Source organism: Triticum urartu, chromosome 4A (genome assembly GCF_056163025.1).
Source record: "Triticum urartu cultivar PI428250 chromosome 4A, HENAU_Tu73, whole genome shotgun sequence".
Lineage (NCBI taxonomy): Eukaryota > Viridiplantae > Streptophyta > Magnoliopsida > Poales > Poaceae > Triticum > Triticum urartu.
Genome location: NC_141876.1, coordinates 425,240,167 through 425,247,091, shown reverse-complemented (window position 1 = coordinate 425,247,091; position 6,925 = coordinate 425,240,167). Strand labels below are relative to the sequence as shown.

Below are 6,925 nucleotides of genomic sequence, written 5' to 3'. Positions count from 1 at the left end.
GGATGAGAGGATTGCACACACAAGCAGAAAAGGAACATGTTGGGGCAACAGAGAAGATAGAATAGTGCTGGGTGGTTGATATACTCCGGTTGTACCGGTTCCTCCACCGGTAGTACCGCTCCAGCGGTTGTACCGCCCGTACGGGCGGTAGAACCGCTGACAGTGGCACTACCAGGGGAGATAGGTCGAACCGAGGCATACTAATCACACAAGTAATATTCTGAATTCTAAGTGCTGCAAACAAGACAGGAGGCAAACAAAGATCTCTTCTACTCCATAGTTCAAACACTAATCGCAGAAAGTTAAGTAATGCCCTAGACAAAGGAAGAACCCTAGAAAGATCTAGGAGCAAAGAACACGAGGCATTACCACCATCCATGGGAAGAGATCAGGAGGCTTCCACGGAGAGAATCCACGGAGAGCCCAAGGATCCGAAGTGCGAGACGCACTCCGGGGCAGGGGCAGAGAGGGCCGGCGGCTAGGGCATTGTCGGAGTAATGGGCCACGGGTAGGCCAACCCGAGCCCCACGACCTTTCAAGACATCGGGGCAGGCTGCACCCCTCAAGACCACAGGGTGAAGAGCCGCCTCCTGGGGAGTCTATGGCAAGGCGGCCGACTGCCCGCTCACGGCCGAGTCCCAGGGACGACTTCCAGAGAAGCCGACTTTGGGGAGTCAGCCGGCGACTCCAACAAACCATGACCTCATCAAGGGGGACGGAGCAGGGGCGTGGCTACAATGAAGCCCACTCCCCGCCCCTTACCAAGGGCAGGCATGGCTACAACGCGCCGTACTTGGGAAGATCTCACCGCGGTGTGGCACTGTTGCCCAGCCGGCCAGCACCACTGTACCTAGTCCTGCGCCCATGACGGCTTGTTTGTACGGCCTGGAGGCAGCAGGGCCCACCAGCCAGCGAGACCTCGGGAGACGGCGGGGGCACCGCCAGTCGGACCCAACGGGAGTCGGCCCGGGGGAGTCGGCCGAGCCCTCCCCCGGGCCCACGCGCCATTAACCAAGAAGAGATGGGGAGTGGCCATAGTGATCGCCCGCCAGGCGGCGGGGCTGTTGCCACGACCCCATGACCAAGCTTGCATCATCAGGAGCACGGCTACAGTAATCAGCAGCTGGCAAGACCCGCCCGCGGCGGACGCGGCCTGTCGGCTCCGTACCAGACCAGTCAGCGGGACCCACCAGTTGGCGGGCCCCAGCAGTCGGCGGAGAAGTCGGAGGTCGGAGACACTAACGGCTGGGCCCGCGCCCAGTCACATTACCATTGTACCCCTGGGGGGGTAGGCCTATATAAAACCCCCCGGGCACCCATGCAAAGGGTTCGATACCAGTAGTTATCTACCTCACCAGATAGAGGGAGAGAGCTAGCCTTGCCCTCTCCTACCACATACACAGCTCAAGGAGCAACAGTGTAAACACTTGGCCATAGTGATCATGCGGAGACCCCGCAGAGCAGCAGTAGGGGTATTATCTCCCCGGAGAGCCCCGAAGCTGGGTAAGATTTGCCGGCGTGCATGTCTTCACCTCATCCCGTTTCCAGGCACCGGCGACGTTCTACTCGCCCCCACCATGATAAGCCATCCGTTGGCATATGTCGCACCAAACCCCCGACATTTGGCGCCCACCGTGGGGCATGGTGCACCGCCGTCCGGAGATCTGTTCTGGACGGGAACCCTTTTCCTCCCTGGCGAGCGTAGCCATCCAGGCACGCCAGACGAAGTTTGTGTCGACGCGCTGCGCGGCGTGGAGATCGCCTGCGCAGCCAGCTCCTTGGCCGAACTTGTCGGCGAGGTCCGCCTCTCCGACGAACCTGCATCCGACGCAGGCGTAGGCGGCCCCGAAAACCTCCTCGCGGGCCTCCTCGATCAACTCCACGTTTCCGACGAGCCTGCCGTAGACTTGGAGTCCGTAGGCTCCACCGACCCGATGCTGGTCGACTCTGACACCGTGTCGGTCGACGCTTTCCCCTCCAACGTGGTGGTCTATGACGAACCTCTCCCCCACGCGGAGAGCGATGGGAGCACCGTCACTGAGGTGCTGGTCATCAGTCATGACGAGTTCCTTGGTGGAAGGGCGCCCGACTCACTCGGCGCGGCGCTGCAAGACCTAGCTGCGCCCATTCCAGAAGATGCTGACGCAGAGACTTAGAAGCGCGCCGCCTTCAGCTTGTTGAAGGCGCGAAGAAGCTAGCCAGCATGAGACGCTTGTCAGAAGCTTACCAGCGGGAGATGGATCGCGCTGTTGGTGGCTCGCTGGCTCCGGCAAGGCCCAACTGATTAGGCGCAACTTCGTCATGTTGAACACTTTTCGAGATTCCTCTCGGTTTAAGAGCAGTTTCAAAAATGGTGCGGCGGATGACGAGTGGCAGCGAGCGTTTTTTCATGATTTTTTCTAAACTGCTCATCGAAATTAGGCAAATGATACACCATTGGAAAGATATCGTCGAGGCGCATCTTTTTCATATCTATTATTTTCTCTAATTCGTTACGGTTTAAGAGCAGTTTCAAATTTACTAAATCGCGGAATTCTGTTTTTTTTGAAATTTTTGCAATTTTCGGTACTGTTTTCGCTCTATTTTTGAACCGCTTGTCGAAACGAGGCGTGTAATACGTCGTTGTAAGAGCAGTTTCAAATTTACTAAATCGCGGAATTCTGTTTTTTTTTGAAATTTTTGCAATTTTCGGTACTGTTTTCGCTCTATTTTTGAACCGCTTGTCGAAACGAGGCGTGTAATACGTCGTTGAAAAGCTATGGACAATACGCAACTTTCGTATGTAGAAATGGTTTTGAGAATCCTTACAATTTTAAGTTAATTTTGAAAATCGTGCGGCGGACGACGAGTGGCAGCGGCTGTTTTTCGTGAAATTTTTACAAACCGGTTGTCGAAATGATTCAAATGTTATGCTGTTGGAAAGATATCGACGAGACACAACTTTTTTATGTAGAACACTCTCTCTAATTCCTTACGGTTTAAGAGCAATTCTAAATTTACCAAAAAGCGGACACTCTGTTTTTCGCGAGACCAAAATCATCGTGTGTACTTCATCAGACAGAAGAACGCACTGCTTCAAACGGAAAACCGCACTGCAGCAGGTAGTCAAGTGAACTTCATGATTTCTTTTTGTCGGACATAAACTTTCTTGTAAAAGTTTTTGTTGTCTTTTTTCAACTTTTTTTTGAACAAGAGTGGACCACAACACTCCCGAAAACGAACCGCAACACTATCAAAAGTGAACCTCATGAGTTTTTGTTGTATTTTTTCATACTTATTTATTTTTTACACGCGATGACCAAGCGAGTGGACCTTTCATTGGACAGAAGAACGCACTGCTTCAAACGGAAAACCGCACTGCAGCAGGCAGTCAAGTGAACTTCATGACTTCTTTTTGTCGGACATAAACTTTCTCACAAAAGTTTTTGTTGCCTTTTTTCCAACTTTTTTTATGAACGAGAGTGGACCGCAGAGAGGAGGCAAGTGAACCGCGGCATATATCGAAGTGAACCTCATTACTACCTTTGTTTGTTGTGCTAAATTTTCACACTTTCATGTGGAGCACTAGTGAACAGCATCACTCTCAAAAGTAAACGACATCCGAGGACCAAATGCACTGCAGGTGTTGCATTGATATAGTGAACCACAAAGGAGTTTTATAGTGAACCACATGAGAGAACAAAGTGAGCTTCAAAACATACATATACATTCATTATTTTTACACAGCCACACACACATACATACACACAATCAACACGGTCACCAGCTGAACCGCAATTGAGGACTAGTCGAGCTGCACTAGATCATTCCCCAGTGGCGTACTGCACGCTTATGCCCAACGGACCGCGACCACCACAAAAACACAAAACAAAATGTCAAACAGTGGACTGCATGGCCGCACCAACTGCACTGCTGCGACAACCGGGGTACCCTTTGCAAAGGGAACTGCAACCCCACTGCCCCGTCGTCATCTTTGTGCAAGGGGTTTGCTGGAGCTGCACGAAATGTGTTGCTGTACTGCATGGCTACGGATACCGTACTACACGAATCACAAAAGTATGATGCATACTCCAACTACAGAGAGATCCATGCAAAAACACACACAGAGAGATGAGGCACTGGGAGCACCACCGTGAAAGTCCACGGCCGCTAAAAACAACAACAAATGCACAAGAGAACTGAAGAACCAGACACCCATCTGACCATACGAGCCTTCGCCGAATCCCATCTGCATGAAAACAATTTCTTTTTAAAAAACAAAAGAAAAAGGAGCTGCAGCGCCACGCCTCATGAACTGCAAGCCACATCCCACCAAGAATGCTACAAGTTCAAAATGCACCCCATGGCCACCGAACTGTAGCTGCACATATGGGTCGGTCCCTGGTCAGTGGTACTTAGCGGCTGCCCGCCGGCTGTCGGATCTCCTGGTGCGTTGGAGGGTGAGGCGGAGAAAGGGGCAGGGGGTGGGAGGGGATTTTTGTCTTACCCGGCGATGGATCTGGCCGGAGATAAGAGGTGCAGCTCCTCCTGCTCCTTCCAGTGCGCCGATGCCGCACGCCGTCCTCCGTGCCCCACGTGTGGCCCAACGGCGGCGCCAGGGCGGTGGAGGAGGCAGGATCCTCAGCGGCGCAGGCTCCTCGCTGGATCGAGGGAGGCCCGTGATCAGCCAGATGCATCCGCCGTCTTCCCGCTCTCGCTGCACCAAACGAGATCCGACGCTGACAAAGCACGGGGAGGCCGAGGCAACTCCGATCCAGCGCCATGCGGGCCGCCGGATGAGGAGGAAGGTGAGAGGGGGCTAGGAGTAAGCTGGTGGAGGGAGACGGCGGCTGGTGTGGAGGAGGCGATGCCGGATCCAGGCCGTCGAGCCGCCGGAGGTAGTTGACTGGGCGGGGGCCACGACCCTATGTTGTGGCGGCGGAAGGCGCCGCGCGGGGGGAGGGGGGCATGGTCTGCTGGTGGTGGCGTGGGGTGCCACGGTGGTCGGCGGGCGTCCCCCGTAGTCGCCGGCTGCGGGGCTTGGGGTAGGTGGTGGTGGTGTGGGGCGCCAATGCGGGAAGGGGGAGGGAGGTTGTGAGGGCTCGGCAGAGTGGTGGGTCGTGGTCGTGGGTGGTGAGTTGGGTGTTTTTTCTTTTCTTTTCCTTGTTCGGTGTTATCAGAATAAGCTAGGTGTTAGCAGAATAAGACTCTTAAGGGGTGTTATTAGAATAGACCCATCATATATATATACATAAACACTATTCTGATCACAACCTGACCTGCCCCGCTAGTATTATGTTGAACTTCCCTGTGAACTAGGTTGAACTTCCGCCAACATTGCCCAAATGGGGCTTGCGATATACCGTTGGAAAGCTATGGACACCAATATCATGACCCAACTTAAATTTTTGGCAAAATATAAGCGGTTTAAGAGCAGTTTTGAAAACCGTTTTTTCTTCGCACAAAAAACGTGAATCGCATTTTCGATCGCATTTCTAAACCGTTTATCGGAATGAGGCATATAATATGGCGTTAGAAAGCTGCTGCAAAACCGCTCCTTCCACATGTTGAAAGTTTTCTCTAATTCCATATGGTTAAAGAGTAATTTGAAAAAACGTAAAATTTCGTAAACCGAACAGCTGAGTTCATTTTTTCGATGTCATTTCTAAACGGCTAATCCAATGGAGGCATATGATATGGCGTTGGAAAACTTATGAAAATGTGCTACTTTTTCATCTTGAAAGTTTTTTTTCTAATTTTGAATGGTTTAAGAGTAATTTAGAAAATGGTCCATGTCCTACCGAGTTCGTATTTTTGAGCTAAGTTTTTAACCGTGCCGAATGCAGCAAATGATATGGTGTTGGAAAGCTTGAACAAACGCGAAACTTTTTGGTATGTATTATTTCTCCCAATACTTTACAGTTTTAAGTCAGTTTCGAAAATGGCGAAAAACGTATTTTCACCGTAATTTCTACAAACTTTATCGGAATTGGGCAAATAATATACCTTTGAAAAGCTACGGAAAATGCGAAACTTTTTCCTGTTGATGGTTTTCTTTGATTCTTAGTTGTGTTCAAGTAATTTCGAAAATGGTGGGATCATACGTTCTGCCTCTATCGCGAAACAGATTCTTCGAAAATGCACCGCGTGAAGAACCTGAACTTCTCAGCATATCTACCTGAACTTTATTCTGTTTTCGACGTGCTTTTTTTTGCTCGCAGATGTCCATCCACTACTTGTAGTTCTCCATCCACTCCCCGGAATTCAGCGGGTGATATACCGATGGAAAGCTGTTGTAAACACGCAACTTTCCCGTGTTGATCATTTTTTCATACTCGCCATGGTTTTAGAAGTTTTTCATCTGAAATTCATTCAGCGTAGTAGTTGAGCTTCCTGCTGTTTTCATGTTGAACTTCTATGACGTATTTTCGTTTGTAATTTCCTCATCCATTCGTCAATGTCACATAAATGATATTTCTTTTGTACAATCCTCTCTCACAATAAATTTTTCAACTTTCTCCGACCGAGTTACACGCCTGAACTTACCTCTGTAGGAACCCGACCTTTGGGCTATCTTCTCAACCGTGTCTCCCCGCGCGATTTTTTTTGGTTACTCATGTTCTATGTGATGTAAGTATAATCTACAAATGGTTTTTAGCAACTAAATGCATGTTTTAAATAGGAATCTCGCTCATTGGTGGATTTGCTCTCGGGTCGTGATGAAACATGTCTGTGTTGCAATTTTACTGCCTGAGTTGTTCGACCTCAACTTCTCCCAGTGCTAGGTTGAACTTCCGCCAACATTGCCCAAATGGGGCTTGCGATATACCGTTGGAAAGCTATGGACATCAGTATCATGACCCAAGTTCAATTTTTGGCAAAATGTAAGCGGTTTAAGAGCAGTTTTGAAAACCATTTTTTCTTCATATAAAAAATGTGAATCGTA

The 6,925-nt window shown here is 50.2% G+C and overlaps 1 long non-coding RNA gene across 1 annotated transcript; it reads right to left on the bottom strand.

Annotated features, from left to right (window-relative positions):
* Positions 1 to 3,684: 3,684 nt before the first annotated feature.
* Positions 3,685 to 5,179, bottom strand: LOC125551887 (uncharacterized). The gene is made up of 2 exons (XR_007303305.2): positions 4,487 to 5,179; positions 3,685 to 4,228 (listed from the first exon to the last, which is right to left on the bottom strand). It is a non-coding gene; the product is annotated as an uncharacterized LOC125551887 (long non-coding RNA).
* Between the last annotated feature and the right edge of the window lie 1,746 nt (positions 5,180 to 6,925).